Raw genomic sequence first — 17428 nt, 5'->3', positions numbered from 1 at the left:
AATGAGTGCTTACAACTCTTCACAAAAACTCCTTGTTGAGTTAGCCTTAAATCTCCCTGGCTCTGTGTTAGGGGTTGGTCTGATAAATCCTCCTCCTTGGCCTCTGGGACCCAGATTGGAGTGCAGGCCGCTGGAGCTGAAGCTGCCTAACTTCCCTGTCTTGTGTGGTCCCCACAGTCCAACTGTGATGCCACGGCTGCTGCTTAACTTCCTCTGCCCATAGCTCAGGGCTTGGCTCAGCAGGGGAGCAGCATGTTTCACAGCTGGGTGTGGGCACTGCCTGTCTCTGGGATGTGTTCCAAGCACAGCATTCGACTAAGCAGAGACCAAGGAGAGCATGGCCTGGTCAGGATGCATCCACAGCTCCAGAAGTTTAAGTGGGGTGCTGCCTGGGCTTCGAGGATGAGGAAAGGTATCCAACTACCCCACTGGTTCTCAACTGAGGGCGACTTTGCCACCCAGGGGACATTTGATAATGTCTGGAAACAAGCTTTGTTGTCATAATGAAAGGTGCTACTGGCATCTAGTGGGTAGAGGCCAGGGATGCTGCTAAACATCCTACAATCCACAGAACAGCTCCCTACAACAAAGAATTAATGAGCCCAAAATGTCAATAGTTCAGAGACTGAGAAACACTGCTAGCCTCAGAACTGCCGAGGAAACAGGCACGTTGAGATAAACAGGACTTTGCATTGCTAGATCCTAATGGTACTGGCAGCTGTGTGGTATAAGTGATCTTGGACTATGAGTGGGCCTTTCCTTCCCCTCTTCCCCCAGACCCCTAGCCCAGTGTGGAAAGTTACATATCAGAGGCCTAGCGAGGCAGGTGCCTCACCTGTATCCCCTTGGCACTCACCGTGGCAGTAGCTGCCGATGGCATTCTAGAACAAACAGTTGGGACTCTCCACTTCTCTGCCCCAGGGCTTTCTCTCAGCCCACAAGCAGGACAGAGCAGAAGTGCCCTGGAGTTCCTGCCCCCAGGAATGGCCCTCAGTCATTGATGATGGGAGCTGGAGAATAGGTACAGCTCCCATCCCTCAGGTAAGACAACTCTGCAGCATATCCACATTGTCGCCCAGAGACCCCAGTGGGACGGAGCCTCAATTGTCCACAATAGTAATGGGCTTATTAATGCACCCTGCATTGCTTCCTGCCCTCCCCTTTCTCATTCCCCAGATCCTCTGCTGATGTTACTTGGGACCACCTCGCAGATAGACTACTTCATTCCTTGTCACTGAGTCTGCCTGTGGGACAGCCTAGCCCAAGAGAAGCAGCCATATCCCTGTGGCTGAAGGAACTAACATCGTCTGTACTAGGTTATGTATTTACTCATTTGCTTACATCATCCATTCATTCATCCATTTGGTGAGCCCGCAACATTTACTGGGCATCCACTATGTACCAGAAATCGAGAATGTCATACTCACATAGAGAAGGAAAAACTGAGACTCTGAGATAAACCTGCACTTCTTCAAAGTCCCCCAAAAAGTGAAGGACCAAAACTAGAATATAAAGTCAAATGCATCTTATGCCTATTCTTACTACTGGTTGTTTCTCAACAGGCCATGCTTGTAACTACCTGGAGAGTTTTAAGTAAATACAGATGTCTGAACCCCACTCCAGAATCAATTATTATCTCTAGGACTGGGGCCCTGGCCTCTGTGCTTTTTTTAAAGCTCACTGCCATCCGCCCCACACACATTGTCTGACTCAGGATGCAGCAAGTGAGAGGAATGGAGGCTCTTCTGTAATTGGGGCTGAAACTAAAGGCTGACCACCCTTCACCACCTGTCACAAGCCCCCTATCCCCTTGGGGAAGTTGGCATCCTGTGGGGCAGGCCAGCTCCCCGTTGTTGTCTTAACATCTTTGCTGAGTCATCTTGCCAAATTCCACCTAGGCAGGCTGTGCTGTGGTTTCACTGCTTGTTTTATGGTTGGGGTTTCCTGTCCTGCCATATGGTGAGTCCCTGTAAGGCATGGCAGTAATGGGGCCGCACACTGGCAGATGGGCGCTTCCTGACCCAGAAGCCCAACGGAGCTGAAGCCCCCTATTTCACTCTCACCTCTACCTGCTCCCTGGAAGGGTCAGAGATTGAGGTATTTCAGGCTAAATATAGAGGCAGGCCATTAAGAAACAACATCTCCTCCCCCCTCCCCAATCTCTCCGGGCTTTCCATGTGATGGTTTAATTGCTCCTGCAATCTGTTCTGTTTCTCCCTTGCAGTGCGGGAAAAGCAGCAGCCACAGCCCATGGTGAGAAGCTGCTTTCAGAGATGGGAACAGCTTTTAAGAGGAAGAAGGAAGCTTCAGGTCTCAGAACACAGTTGCAGGCGGGCTTTATTTTTAGAGGTCTCCACAGAGATTCTGCCCCCTGTTCAGGGCTCGCCAGACACCAGGCCTGGCTTTGGAATTCGGAGTTTGGGGGAAGGCACCATTTTATTCGGATCAGTGTAGCAGGAAGGGCACTGGGCTTAAAGTCAGGCAAACTTGTGAGAAAGTCATTTAACCTTAAGGACAGGAAATGCCACTCACTTTGGCAACACGGGAATGAGGAGGAAGGGAGGGAGCATAGTAGATGGCACACAGTAAGCCCAGAGTGTGGGTCTGCCACCCTTGGCACAATACGGGTATTGACAAGAGTCTTGGGCTCATTAGTTGTGCGGCCTTGGTTTTCACATCTGTAAAATGGGGGTAATAATAGCAGCTGCTTCCAGGACTGGCTACATAGTTTGCAGGGCCCAGGAAAGAATGAAAATGTGAGGCCCCTAATTGAAAAAGCTTTAAAAATTTCCACACAGTGAGAGCAGAACATTAAACCAGGCATAGGAGCACAGCCTTCTGAGCACAGGGCCCTGTGCAACTACATAGGTTTCATATCTTGTCTACTCACAGGAGTGTGGTGAAGAATTAATGAGACACTGCATGTCAAGTGCTTCTGACACTGGCAGCTTTTATTACTACTACTAATTAAGCATCAGATATACTATTGGAAGCAGTGTTACCCATTTTGCTATGGTGTGTATTAGATGGAGAAATAGATTGAAATGCAATTTCATGGTGTCTCCAATGGCAAGCTATAGTTAGGACTTTATAAGGTAACAATGGGGTGTAACCGAAGACTTTTGAGCACCTTCAAAGTTGTGTTTAAAACTTCGAATCAGGCCAGGCATGATGGCTTACACCTGTAATCCCTACACTTTGGGAGGCTGAGGGGGTGTATTGCTTGAGCTTGGGAGTTCAAGACCAGTCTGGGCTATGTGGTGAAACCTCATCTTTACAAAAAATAGAAAAGTTAGCCATGCATGGTGGTGCATGCCTGTAGTCCTAGCTACTTGGGAGGCTGAGGTGGAAAGATTGCTTAAGCCTGGGAGGTTCAGGCTGCAGTGAGCTGAGATTGCACCACTGTACTCCTGTGTAGACCACAGAGCAAGACCCTCTCTCTCTCTCTCTCTCTCTCTCTCTCTCAGAAAAAAAGAAGAATTCTAATCAGAACATTGTGTGGGTAACAGGGAATGGTGGTTGAGGGGCTTGCTGAAGAGAGGGCACTGCCTGAATATGAGTATTGTGGGAAAGTAAATAAATAAATGGAGACACCAAAGAAATTCCTCCTGGGTGACTGAAGAGAGGTGCTATGTATAAACACAGGGAACCAGGAAAAGGGGAGTTGGGGTGGAGCGAGTTGCTTTTGGTGACATACAGTGTGAGGTGTCAGTGGGATGGATATAAAACAGGACCCTAGAAACAGGGGAGCACAGCCCACATTTGGGCTAGGAGGAAGACTGGGGTGGGTGCGTGAGGTCATGGAGACCTGTATGGAAACAACTGGTGTACCAGAATAGATAAAATTATCAGTGCAAAGCACATTTCCAGATTGCGGAAGCTAGGGATAAAATAGAGCCGGAAATCAACTATGTATAAAATTAGCAAGTGAAGCTGAGAGGCTTGAACTGATCTGAGAACAGAAGGAGTCAAAGAAGCAGCATTCCTGGAGAAGATCTTGACCCTCTATGATCCTTAATCTCTTCATCTGTAAAATGGGTACAGTGTCATCCAACCCACAGTGTTGATGAAAGGGTAAAGTGAGAACATGTGTGTAAACTACTTCTCGTACTATATCAGGTGTGTAGTTAGTGAACAACACAGTGTAATCCTCTTCTTGCCTTAATTCCTGATTCTTGGATCTTTTTAGTGAGTTACATTCTATGATGTTGCCAGTTTTTATGGCGGTTCAGATATGTTTGTTTTCATAATGAATACGGTATTATGTAAGTTACTTTACATACATTATCTCCTGTTAATCCTCATAGAATTCTGCATGGAATAGTGCTATTTCCATTTTATGGATGGGATGCTCAGAGACGTTAGGCAATTTACCCAAGGTCACACAGCTACAGAACGACATGGTAGAATACCAACTCAGACCTGCCTCCTTCCAAAGCCCATGCTATCCTCTTTATTTAGCAAAAGCAAGACAGGCAAGACAAATCACCCAAAAGAGCTCCCCTTCACAAAGGCTGGCTCCTCTCCTGTATACCTGCTAACAATACCATCTGCACAGGTACTCAGATGGAGACCAGGGAACACCTTGTTGTACAGAATTGTTCACTGTGGGTAATTTGCTATCTTCATGTTACTAAAATACCTTGAACAGTAGCCCATGTACAGTGGCTTAGGTTCTTCCTCTCTATCCAGAACCTGCATAGTGAGGGCCTTGGCAGGCTGGCATCTTTCCAGCATTGCAGAGGAGGAGGAGAGCACCGGCAAGTGGTCTGAGCTGGAAGGAGGGGAGCTGAGCTCTGTTCCTCCAACCCACTGCTCCCCTTGGGCTAGTCCCTTCCCTGGCATGAAAGGAAGGTGGCCTAAATGCTCTCACAGGATTCCCCAGATCTCCTGCTACTTCCCCAGGTGGTGGTCAAGGTGAGAAAATACTACAAGAAGCAGTAGAGTGCGGTTCATCAAGAGTGTGCATGCTGGAGCCAGTCTGCCTGGGAATGGATCCAGGCTCTGTCACTTCCAAGCTTTGTGACCTATGGTATGTTACTTGGCCTCTCTGTGTCTTGCTTTCCTCCTCTTCAAAATGGAAAGAAAAGAATACCCATTTCACAAGGAAGGGAGCTAGTACAGATAAGTGTTCTTCATTACTTTCACTGTTTATTATTGTCATTGTTGTATGGGAGGCCAGACCAACCTGAAAAGATGCCACTTCCTCATGAAATCTGTTCTCATCTGTGACTCTTGGATTATACCCATCCTTTCATGCTTGGCCTTGTATTACAATTATTCAGGAGGCTGACTTACCTTTTTGATAGGCTGGGAACCCTGCGAGTTGTGGCTTCACGTTTATTCTCCAGGCTTCACACTATGTAATTAAAAAAAGAAAAAAATATCCACAGTGGAATATAAAGGGCAGGAACTTTAGAGTCAGCAGTATTCAATACAAATCCTAGCTCTGCCATTTACCAGCTGTTTGATCTGAGGCAAGTCACTTAACCCCTCTGAACCTTGATTTGCTCATCTATAAAGTGGTATATCAGCACTTTTCCCATGAGCTAGTACATGGACATGTTTGATTCATCATGGGCATTCAATAAGAGCCATCTCCCATCCTTTCCTCTTTCTCATTTTTCACCACCCCATAGAATGTTGGTCACTAAATACATTTTAAAAGGGGTATGGAAAGTGAGATTTGGAGGCTCTTGGAACTCCCTGTTCCCCGAATACTCACCCAGCCACCAGTGTAGGGATGAGGTCCGTGAGCACTTTGCCCTGTTAGCCAAGAATTAAACACTTCTCTCTTGGAAATCGTAAGCTGGAAGCGAAACTGAGGTCAAGAGAAGAACAGCAACTTTCCCCAAGGCCACAGCAGCAGAACAAGAAGCTCTATGTTCTGACTCCAGCCTCAGTTCTCTTTCCACCACCACAGGCAGCTGCCTTCAATGGCATGAGGTCTCACTCTAAGCTATTATCAACAAACTTCCCTTTCAAATGAAAGAAGAAAGTTCTGGAAACAATCTGAGGGATATGTGACCAGATGGGGTATAGCAGCAGAGTGGGTGGTGGTTGGGAGATTCTGTCAAGAGGAACTGGGCTTCTAATGACACGAGGATGAAAGTGAAAGAAATCAACAACTTCACCTACTTCCTGGTTTTGCAGCATGGTATCACCTGTCCAGAAGGAAGGTTCTCACTCAGCCACCTTGTGGTGTGGAAAGGATAATGAAGCTTTCGGTTATTTCCTCATTTTACCGTGGTCCTTGACTCTGAGGGACTGGGAGTCCTTTGTAGCCAGGGAGTATGTAAGATTATTGAATGTTCTTGCCAGGCCAATTTAGAGAGGTCTAATGTCTGATTCCACCACCACTCACCAACTATCTAAACTTGAGCTGATCTGAGCTCAGATTGTTCCTATGGGGTAGAGGGGTGAGGCCTGCTCTGCCAACCTTGTCAGGTTGCTGGATGTGTGATAGATTTATGGAGTCAGAAAGTCAAAGTTGGAGTTGGCTGTACAGGCATCTACTGAAAGTAACAAATTGGTTTCATCTAACACGTTCATGCCAGCCAATGGGTAGTGGTTTCCGGGGACAGATTCTGAAGCCTCACCTGGGCATAGCACAAAGAGTGTGGTGATCAATTAATGATGGCTGCTATGAGCACAGCAATGGGGAGTTGGGCCCTGCCTGCTCCACAATTTTCTTTTCTGCGTTCATCTCACAATTTTATCTTACAAAGGAGACTGAAGCTCAAAGAAAACAAATGACTTCGTCAAAGTCATCCAGTGGCAGACGTGGTCTCAGTCCCAGATTTCCTAATGCCAAATTTAGCAATCTTTCTTTTAAGAAAGTTGTCTGCTGTAAAATACTTTACAAATGTAAGAATGTCTTATCATCTTTCTGTTGGCCTTTGTTTTCCTGAAAGTCAGTTACTTCAGTCCTCCTGATTGGCTCCATGAACTAAAGACTCATGTTTGTGAAAACCCTCAGAACTCCCCAATGACAAGACATGCTGAGTTTAATGGTTTCATTCAGACAATGATAAAATTATGACAATGATGGTGATATATATTATACATATTACTATACATTATATGGAACATGCATAATATATAATATAACAATAGCATAACTTAAGCACCTGTTATGTGTGAAGTACAGTAGCAGGAGCTAGCCTGCTTTCTTCTCAATTCTGTCCAATGCATATTTCAGTCACTTCCCCTCTCTGAGCTTCAGTTTTCTCATCTGAATAATGAAAGCCCAAGAACAGATGCTTCCTTTTTGTGCTGACATTTTTCTCTCTGTGCTTCATATTATCAGCACCTACTCTGCGTCCAGAAATGGGGAAGGAGCATGGGACAGAAATGAAAATGTGAATACTTGGTTCTGTTCTCCTAAGCCACTCACCCTATTCTTCAGGAGGCAAGACAATGGGACCCAATGCACCCAGAAAACAGTGGTGCAACATAGACAGCAGTGGACTAGAAATGAGATGAGGAGGCTGCGAGATGGGAAGGGGGCTGGTAGAAGTGTAGTTGGGAGCAGAGTCTGGGCACCAGTCCAGGCCGGAAGCCTGACTCCTGCAGTTATGAGCTGTGCAACCTTGGGGCAAGTGGGTGCTATACACCTCTCTAGATCTCAGTGTTCTTATCCTTAAAACTGAGCTCCTCTTACATATGTTTCCGGGAACCTGGGAGGTGGAGAGACCACAAGATGTGCACACAGTCCGTGAACAAAATAGCTGACACCCCAAGTAGAGATGTGGCAAGGAGTGAAGTGAAAAGAAGTTAGAAAGGGAGGGGGATGCAGAATCTGTAGTTGTTGAGGAAGGCTTCCTGTAGGAGGTAGCTTAAGGTCAGCCTCAAGAAATATATTAGTTTGGGTTGGGAGACAAGACACTAGTCATTTTTCACTAAAAATGGTTTTCTCCTCTTTGGCCCCCATCTGTGCCTCTTTGGAATGGAGCATGAATATTAAGCACATTTTTCATACACTTCGAAGAAAACTAGACAGTGCAGGCAGTGGCCCGGTGAATCTCTTACATATTTAAACAGCATCCTGTTGATTTGAGGTGGAGTCAGCTGAGCCTTGGTTTTTCTGTCTCAGTAGCCCCCAGTACAAGCTGACATGAGCACTTTATTCCTGTGACCACTTTATTCCTGACCCAAAATGATAACAGAAGAGACACCCCACATTCTACACAACATGCAAAACGTTGTGCTGTTTACAAGGCATTAGAATAGCTTCAGAATTCACTGTGGCTCTGGGATGAAGAATGGACTGAGCCCGCTTTTTCTCTCCCTGGAACGTCTACCTCCCCATCCATCCTGCTATTGGGCCATTCATCCTTGGGTATTTGAGCATCTACTATGTACCAGGCACTATATTCTTTCAAGACTCCATTCAGATGTCACCTCCCCCAGGAGGCCTTTGTTGATACACACCCCTGCCTCAGCTGGGCTCAAAGCTCCTCCTCCATGTTCCAAAGAACCCTATGTTTATTACTTATCTTCCCAAGTTTTATCTCTATGCCTCCTTCCTCATTTGACTGTGGGCTCCTTGGTCTCTTTCACTAGCAAATGGCAGAGTCTCAGATGGTGTTTGCAGGCCCACAGAACTGGACTTGTTCGTGGGCTTGCATTCTGGGGTGGGAGTAGGCATTGAACACATGGCGGCAAGTGTGCTGAGTGTTAGAAGAAGGAACTGCATGGAGTCCTGACAGTGAAAGGCCAGCCTCTTCTGGAACCAAGGAATTCCTACTTGATGATGTGAGTTTTAAGCTGATATTGAAGGATTTGTAGCTGTTAGGTAGCTTCCTGAGTTGGCTTCTCCCTAGCTGGTTCTTACTTCTTCCCAGGGCTACAGTTTGGAAAGTGGAGATGGAGGTTGGAAAGCAACTGTGGAGAGAAATGTTGGGTTCTGAGCTTCCATGACACCTTCCCACCTGAAGGGGCAGCCAGGGCTACCTGACTCCCTTTGGTTGACTTGTTTCCTCCCTCCCAAATATGTCCTTTATGCTACACAGCAAGGCAAGCAGGTGGGCTTTTTGAAATTCTTCCTTGGTCTGAGCAATCATCACCTGAGAAGGCAATTATGCAAATCACTCCGTGATCTTCCCAGAACAGCAAGCGTGCTCTGGAGAGAAAATCCAAACAGTAAACACCTCTTTGGCTGCCCCTGTGAGGACAATGCAGGCACCTTGTTTGAGGAGCACCCATTACTATGCAGCTCAGCTTCAGCCAGGTGGAGTTGGAGGACAGAATTTCCCGTGATACTCTGTCAGTTCCCAGGGACATAAGCTCAGGATGAGCTCTCTGCTCCATTCTAGCCTCCACCACTGACTGTGATGGACCTGTTCAGGATCCACCAGTTAAGGGCCTGTCTTCTGCCCCCATCATCCCTGCTGGGTCCTGCAAAATGCTGAGGCTTTGTCCTACATGAGCAGCATAACTGTGTCCTGAAGCAGTGACCCTGCCCCTGCCAATAGCTGCACATTCCTCTTATGCACTTGGTTCATGGGCTGGAGTGTCTCTTTAAAGATACTTTTTCTAGCTTTCATCAAAGCCGGTCAAATTCTTTTGGTTCTTCCGTTCTCAGTTTCCACATAGAGTTTCCTTCCTTTCCCTTCCCTGTTCCTTTCTCTTACTAGAGTTACCACCTTGGCCTGGGCATTGATCACCTTATGCGTAGCTGGCTGACCCAAAGGTCTCAGCCCTAATTTAGATCTCCTCCACTTCCACGTACTTAGGGTTGCCTGCATTATTTATCTCATTCAGGTATTCAACAAATATTTATTTGTTGGGTCTCTATTCGCGTCCTAGTGATAGCGTGGAGATTAGAGCAGCACCTATCTGACTCTTGCAGAGGCTTATATTCTGGGGTAGGGGCAGGCATTGAACGCCTGGCTGCAAGTGTGCTGAGTGTTAGAAGGTAGAACTGCTGTGGAGCCCTGGCAGTGATAGGGTGAGTTTTAAGCTGATATTGAAGGAATCGTAGGACTTAGGTAGGTGAAGCATGCTCAAGGAAGAGGACAAATGCCTGAAGCAGGAGACAATGGTACATTCTAGAAACTTAAAGTGCAGTGTGGCCAGAATATAAATTGGGAGGAAAAGTGGCTCATGCTGAGGCCAGAGATCAGCAAGGTCCTGACTACTGAAGGCTCTCAAACCATGGTTAAGGAGTTTAGGTTATATCCTGAGAGCAACAGGAAACTTTTGAAGAGTTTTAACAGAGCTCACAGTTCTCCATGGGTGTAATGGTCCAGGATCAATCTCCAATCAAACATTTAGGCATGAAACTCATTCATCTATGTACATACATTAGTCAGGACTCTTTCCATTTCTGGCAATGAAAACTCAACTCAAAGTGGTTTGAGAGAAAGGACATGTATTGGTGCAAGGACTGAAGCATACAGGCAGATCTAGATTTAGGGGCTCCAATGTCGCTCTCCATCTTTTGGGTCTGGTATCCTCTGTGTTGGCTCCATTCTCAGGCTCTGTTCATGAGAAGGCAGAGGTGGCTGCTGGCAGCTGCAGGCTAACACTTCACTGCAGCAGTTTCCACAGCAGAAAGACAGTGACACTTGCCTAATAGTTTCATTAAGAGCCTTGGCATTGACTGAATTTATCCCACTTGTGTCAGATGCTCATTCCTAAACCAACAACTGGAGCTAGGGTGAACTATGCTGATGGATCAGGCTGGATCACACACCCATCCCTGGATCTGGGCAGTGTGATTAGCATAGGCAAAGCCCATTGACCAAGAGTAGAAGAGCAGTGGGTGACAAAAAGGAGACCTTGGGCTATATCACTGGAAAGTTGAGGAATGAGTGCTGGAACACCATATGCAAGAACAGCAGGCATGATGGTTAATATTGTATCTACGAAGTAACTAACTTGCTTTTGATTGGATTGAAGGATGCAAAGTATTGTTCCTGGGTATGTCTGTGAAGGTGTTGCCAAAGGAGATTAACATTTGAGTCAGTGAACTGGGAGAGGCAGACCCACCTTCAATCTGGGTGGGCACTGTCTAGTCAGCTGCCAGCATGGCTGGAATAAGGCAGGAAGAAGCTGGAAGGACTTGCCCTGCTGAGTCTTCCAGGCTTTATCTTTCTCCCATGCTGGATGCTTCCTGCCCTTGAACATCAGACTCCAAGTTCTTCAGCTTTTGGACTCTTGGACTTACACCAGTGGTTAGCCAGGGGTTCTCAGGCCTTTGGCCACAGATTGAAGGCTGTACTGTTGGCTTCCCTACTTTTGAGATTTGGGGACTCAGATTGACTTCCTTGCTCCTCAGCTTGCAGATAGCCTATTGTGGGACTTCACCTTGTGATTGTCTGAGTCAATACCCCTTAATAAACTCTCCATCACACATACAGCTGTCTTATTAGTTCTGTACCTCTAGAGAACCCTGATTAATACAGTAAATTGGTACCAGGATTAGGGTGCTGCTGTAAAGATACCCAAAAATGTGGAGGCAACTTTGGAACTAACAGGCAGAGGTTGAAACAGTTTGGAGGGCTCTAAAGAAGATAGGAAAATGTGGGAAAGTTTGGAGCTTCCTAGAGACTTGGAGGGCTCAGAAGACATGAAAATGTGGGAAAGTTTGGAACTTCCTAGAGTCTTGTTAAATGGCTTTGACCAAAATGTTGATAGTGGTATGGACAACAAAGTCCAGGCTGAGGTGGTCTCGGATGGAGGTGAGGAACTTAGAAATGGATCCAGGGTGACTCTTGTTATGCTTTTGCAAAGAGACTGGTGGCATTTTTTCCCTGCCCTACAGATCTGTGGAACTTTAAACTTGAGAGAGATGATTTAAGGTATCTGGCAGAAGAAATTTCTAAGCAGCAAAGCATTGGAAAGGTGACAGAGTATAAAAATTTAGAAAATTTGCAGCCTGACCATGCAGTAGAAAAGAAAAACCCATCTTCTTGGGAGAAATTCAAGCCAGCTGCAGAAATTTGCATAAATAACGAGGAGCCAAATGTTAATCACCAAGACAACAGGGAAAATGTCTCCAGGGTGTATCAGAGACTTTTGTGGCAGCCCCTCCCATCACAGGCCAGGAGGCCTAGGAGGAAAAATGCTTTCATGGACTGGGTCCAAGACCCCCTCTTCAGTGTGCAGCCTCTGGACATGGTGCCCTGCATACCAGCTGTTTCAGCTCTAGCCATGGTTAAAAGGGGCCAAGGTACAGCTCAGGCCATTGCTTCAGAGGGTACAAGCCCCAAGCCTTGATAGCTTCCATGTGGTGTTGGTCCTGTGGTTGCAAAGAAGACAAGAATTGAGATTTGGGAACCTCCTCCTAGATGTATGGAAATGCCTGAATGTCCAGGCAGAGGTGTGCTGCAGGGACAGAGTCCTCATGGAGAACCTCTGCTCAGGCAGTGCAGAAGGGAAGTGTGGGGTTAGACCCCCCACACAGAGTTCCCAATGGGGCACTGCCTAGTGGAGCTGTGAGAAGAGGACCACCATCCTCCAGACCCCAGACCCCTCTAGACTGGTAGATCCACTTACAGCTTGCACTGTGCACCTGGAAAAGCTGCAGACACTCAATGCCAGCCATTAAAGCAGCCAGGAGGAGAGCTGTACCTGCAGAGCCACAGTTGAGGGGCTTCCCAAGGCAGTAGGAGCCCACTTCTTGCAACAGTGTAACCTGGATGTGAGACATGGAGTAGAAGGAGATCATTTTGGAACTTTAAGGTTTAATGACTACCCTATTCGATTTTGGACTTGCATGGGGCCTGTAACGCCTTTGTTTAGGCCAATTTCTCCCTTTTGGAATGAGTGTATTTACCCAATTCCTTCACCCCTATTGTATCTACAAAGTAACTAACTTGCTTTTGATTTTACAGGCTCATAGGCAGAAGGAACTTGCCTTGTCTTAAATGAGACTTTGGATTGTGACTTCTGAGTTAATGCTGAAAGGAGTTAAGACTTTGGGGAACTGTTGGAAAGGCATGATTGGTTTAGAAACGTGAGGACATGAGATTTGGGAGGGTCCAGGTGCGAAATATGTTTGGGTGTGTCCCCACCCAAATCTCATCTTGAATTGTAGCTCCCATAATCCCCATGTGTCATGGGAGAGACCTGGTGGGAGTTAATTGAATCATGGGGGTGGATTTTCCCATGCTATTCTCATGACAGAGAATAAGTTTCACGAGATCTGATGGTTTTATAATGGGTAGTTCCCCTGCGCACATTCTCTTGCCTACTGCCATGTATGATATGCCTTTGTTACTCCTTTGCCTTCTATCACGATTGTGAGGCCTCCCCAGCCATGTGGAACTGTGAGTGCATTAAACCTCTTATCTTTATAAATTACCCAGTCTCAGATACGTCCTTATAACAGTGTGAGAACAGGCTAATACAGCAAGTGTCTACTACATAAATCCTCAAGAGACCTTCAACTCCAGTCAGGCTAGATTCCATATTCTGTGGACCCCAAGGACATGTTGCTTCTCTTCTCTTCTAAGTCTTTGTGCTTGAGGTTGCCTGGAAAGAAATGCACCTGGATTAGAGAAGATAGTTTTAGCATCTGGGTCAGAGTTGAATTCAGAGCTTTGGGTATGTAAGGACAGGTAGATATATGAGTGGGGGCATGGTAGAGGTTGTGTGAGAATTCCCTCCTGGAGGTCATTACCAACCCCAAACGAGCTTTTCCAGATGCTCATCCTTCATCTCTGGGATTAGCAGAGAAAAAGGACAATAAATCCCCATTATTCCAATTGTCAGAGCTGGGTGAGCAGTCAGGGCAGCAGCTGCCAGGCCCATGGCCAGGTGGCCACAGAGCAGCTATCCCCTGCCTCTCTACAGAAGCCTCGCTACTTGCAGAGGTAGACAACTGTCCCAGCTCTCAGGAGCTGTAGGCTGAGTGAGGCATATGCCATCAGGACCAAAAGGAGCAGGCTTATCTAGCTGGGCACTAGGTCAAGATCTGCCATGATGTCAGTACTTGAGAACCTTAGATGGTGTTTGGCAGGCCCACAGAACTGGACTTGTTCATGGACTTGCATTCTGGGGTGGGGGCAGGCATTGAACACATGGCTGCAAGTGTGCTGAGTGGTAGAAGGAGAAACTGCTATGGGGTTCTGACAGTGGGGGCCAGCCTCCTCTGGGGCTGAGAAATGCCTCCCTGGTGATGTGAGTTTTAAGCTGATATTGAAGTATTAGTAAGAGGTAGGTAGGCTACTGATTTGGCTTTTCCCCAGCTGGTTCTTACTCCTTCCCAGGGGTGCAGTTTGGAAAGGGGAGATGGAGGTTGGAAAGCGGATGTGGAGAGAAACGTTGGGCTCAGAACTTCCGGGACACCTTCCTGCCCGAAGGGGCAGCCAGGGCTACCTGACTCCCTTTGGTTGAGTTTTTCACTCCCTCGCAAATATGAAAGAACTTACACTTGTGTCACAACCCTAGCCTGGCCTTGCTTCAGCCTTTCTCAGGTCAATTCCTGAGATACAACCCACTTCAGACTTTGAACCCTCATTCTCTGAATGGTGGAAGCTGTTCTTCAAGAGCGCTTTCCCAACGCTCCCTCTCCTATTGACTCTCCTGCTTGGATAACTGCCTAAACACTTCAACACTAAGACTTTCCTTTATTCAGTGATTCATTTTTAAAAAAATTAATTAGCTATTTCTTGACGCCCTACTATGTGTCAGGCACTCGACCTCTGACTTGTCTCTACCTTGTTTCATGAGTCCATCACTCATTATATTATATTGATTATAATAGTCTAATGATAGGCCCTCAGCTTGTCTATCAGTCAATGGCCACTCAGGAGATAGGAACTATCCCAGGCGTTTGAACGGAGAGAATGTAATACAAAAAAATTTTAACTAGGTGTAAATTCATTAACCAGGTATCTGAAAAAGTAAAAGAGGACACTAAGATGTTACAGAGGTAGTAGCTACTACAGAAAACATCCACTGTCCCTTGGGCTGGAGGAAAAAAGGTTGGGATTATTAAAATGCAGGAAGTTGGAGGAGGGGCCCTGTTGGGCTGGAGCTCAGACCTCTGAGAGGGAGATGCTGATCGGCTAGTACTGGTGTCTCTGAGCTCAACACAGGAGAGGTCCCATGGGGCTGGCTTCAGACCACTGAGAAGAGGGTGCCTGCCAGCTGGTGCTGGTATTTTGGTGGTGAGTGGTGGAATGCATACCACTGGTTCTGCAAGTGTTGGAAAAAAACATACTGAGTTCAGCTGCTGCTTTAGGAAGGAACTACCTCTGCCAAGATGAAGCAGCACCACTGGGGTGAAGCTTCCAGGAACAAAAGCAGGCAGGAAGCCACCAGGAAGCGAGCTGGAAGTCCTTTTTCTCTCCAGCTTTGCAACCTTCCCCTAGTGCCCCCTATTAGCAGAACCTAACGTTAACCCAGCTGGCAAGAAAATAGGATTGGCAGCACCAGCAGGCCAAAGCTACACAGAGAAGGGTTGGTTTAAAATGGAAAGACAGTAACTTAATGAACACATATAGGACAGGTGACCCTTCATTTACCATACTTCCTTGGTGCCCGGAACAGTGATGGCTAGAGTGTGTTATTGGAAATACCTTGGATTTGGAGTAAATGGACCCATTTCTACCGCTTAATTTCAGTGTGACTTACTGGTCAAGTCATCAATATCTCTGAGCCTTCATTTTCTCATCTGTAAAATGGCGAAAATAACCCCTGACCTACATACCTACCAACCTACCTATCTTGGATGCAAGCAAGAAATCAGTGTAATAAAGCAAGTATGAGAACTTTACACCTTGTATCCTGCCTCTCAAATGCAGCACAATGAATCAGTACTCAATATAATACTCTTCCCCATGGAAGAAAATGTCAGTCTATTTAGGGTTTTGAACATCCTCTTAAAGAACATATCCCCTTGGAGACTTCAAGGTTCTTCTTATAAGCAAGAAAGGCACAAACCAGGCTGCGTGTCAGGGAAACTTTCCTGACAATGAGAACATTGTATGAAAGAAAACAAGCCATTTCTTCTCAGAAATGAGGTTCTATTGCATAAGACATCTCAAACAGACTCAGACGAAACACTCGCAGCTACGTGGCAGAGCTGGGGGTAAGTTAGAGGGAATCAGGCGGCCCTTGTCCTTGGGGATGAACAGTCAGCACTGGTGAAGCTCTTTCCCACGTCTAATTTTGAGGCACATTTTACAGCTCCAGTGGCACTGTGTGGGTGTTGGAGACATTGCCTCTTCTCATCTTAATGATGTTTTGCTTTAACAGAGACGTTTTGCTTCTTGGAGCTCTGCTTGCTTCTTCAAGGTAATAAGCCTCCCGGGATGCCCTGGGTGGGATTGGGAGCTTGCTCCCAGCTTTAGGCATATTGGCTGCCATGGAGCAGTGAGCAAAAACGGGGAGGGTCCTAAATCTACAGGATCATGTGTGGCCCAGTTTGACTGCTCCCACACATACTGATGGGTGACTGGGCCACAGATACTACACTTCTGAGTGTGGTACCACACATCCAAGCCACCACCCACAATACTCCCCTCATTCAGGAAGCTGGCCTCTTCCTTGTTCAACGCTGCTTGTTGAAATTTCCCCAGATCTTACCAACATTCCGCTGCACACAACACACTCCTCCCCATCTCAGGGCCAGGGCACAGTTTTGCCTGGCCTTATATTGACCGCTGCTGCATCCCACCTCCACAGACGCTGAGTAGGCAATGGTGTCAGATAAGCTGGGATTCCAACCTGTCTCATTCTTGGTTGTTAACTTTGGACAGTTTTTTAAACTTGTGTCCCTTTGTTTCCTCAAAAGAAGAAATGGATGTCGGCAGGCTTAGTTCAGGTTCCCTTCTCTAATTCGCTCCTATGGTCCTGCCTAAATACTCATCAAAGCAATGTGCTCCAAAACTCATCCCTACCCTATGTGACCTAAAGAATGTGCTATGGAACTCCATTGCCCAGCAAATTAAATTTAAATTCCAAAGTCTCACATTCAGAGCTCTCTATCATCTTAATCTATAGTTTCTATTCTTGCTCCTTCCTCTTAATATACTTATTTACCCCAACCAACATGGGCTAGTTTGTAATCCCCAGCATTGAATGACACATTCTCCCATCCAAGCCACCACCCACAATACTCCCCTCATTCAGGAAGCTGGCCTCTTCCTTGTTCAACCCTGCTTGTTGAAATTTCCCCAGATCTTACCAACCTGAAAGCACTTCATCCTTCTTTGAGATGTTTTATTTTTTAGCAGGGTTTATACACTACATTGATTGGTATGATTTTTTTTTTAACTACAGCTGAAGGAGAGCAAGCAACCAAGTAGACACAATAGACCAGGATTTGAATCTGGTCTATTGTGATATGTATATTCAGTACTTTACTGAAAAGATTATAGATAATGTATATAAAATTATGATCACAGTATCTAATAAAGGGTAGTGATTATTATCACACAGTATTAGGTACATATTACACACTCAGTGAAAA

The 17428-nt window shown here is 46.3% G+C and overlaps 1 long non-coding RNA gene across 2 annotated transcripts in view; it reads right to left on the bottom strand.

Moving 5' to 3' along the window:
• The window catches only part of LOC126939587 (uncharacterized), a 41639-nt gene extending 35417 nt beyond the window's left edge, over positions 1 to 6222 (bottom strand). For both annotated transcript variants that reach the window (XR_007720417.1, XR_007720419.1), the window contains exons 1-2: positions 5726 to 6222; positions 5299 to 5359 (exon numbers count right to left, since the gene is read on the bottom strand). This is a non-coding gene — a long non-coding RNA (uncharacterized LOC126939587). The remainder of the gene's footprint in view (positions 1 to 5298; positions 5360 to 5725) is intronic.
• Between the last annotated feature and the right edge of the window lie 11206 nt (positions 6223 to 17428).

Source organism: Macaca thibetana, chromosome 16 (genome assembly GCF_024542745.1).
Source record: "Macaca thibetana thibetana isolate TM-01 chromosome 16, ASM2454274v1, whole genome shotgun sequence".
In the NCBI taxonomy this organism is placed as follows: Eukaryota; Metazoa; Chordata; class Mammalia; order Primates; family Cercopithecidae; genus Macaca; species Macaca thibetana.
This window is presented reverse-complemented; position numbering and strand designations above follow the sequence as displayed.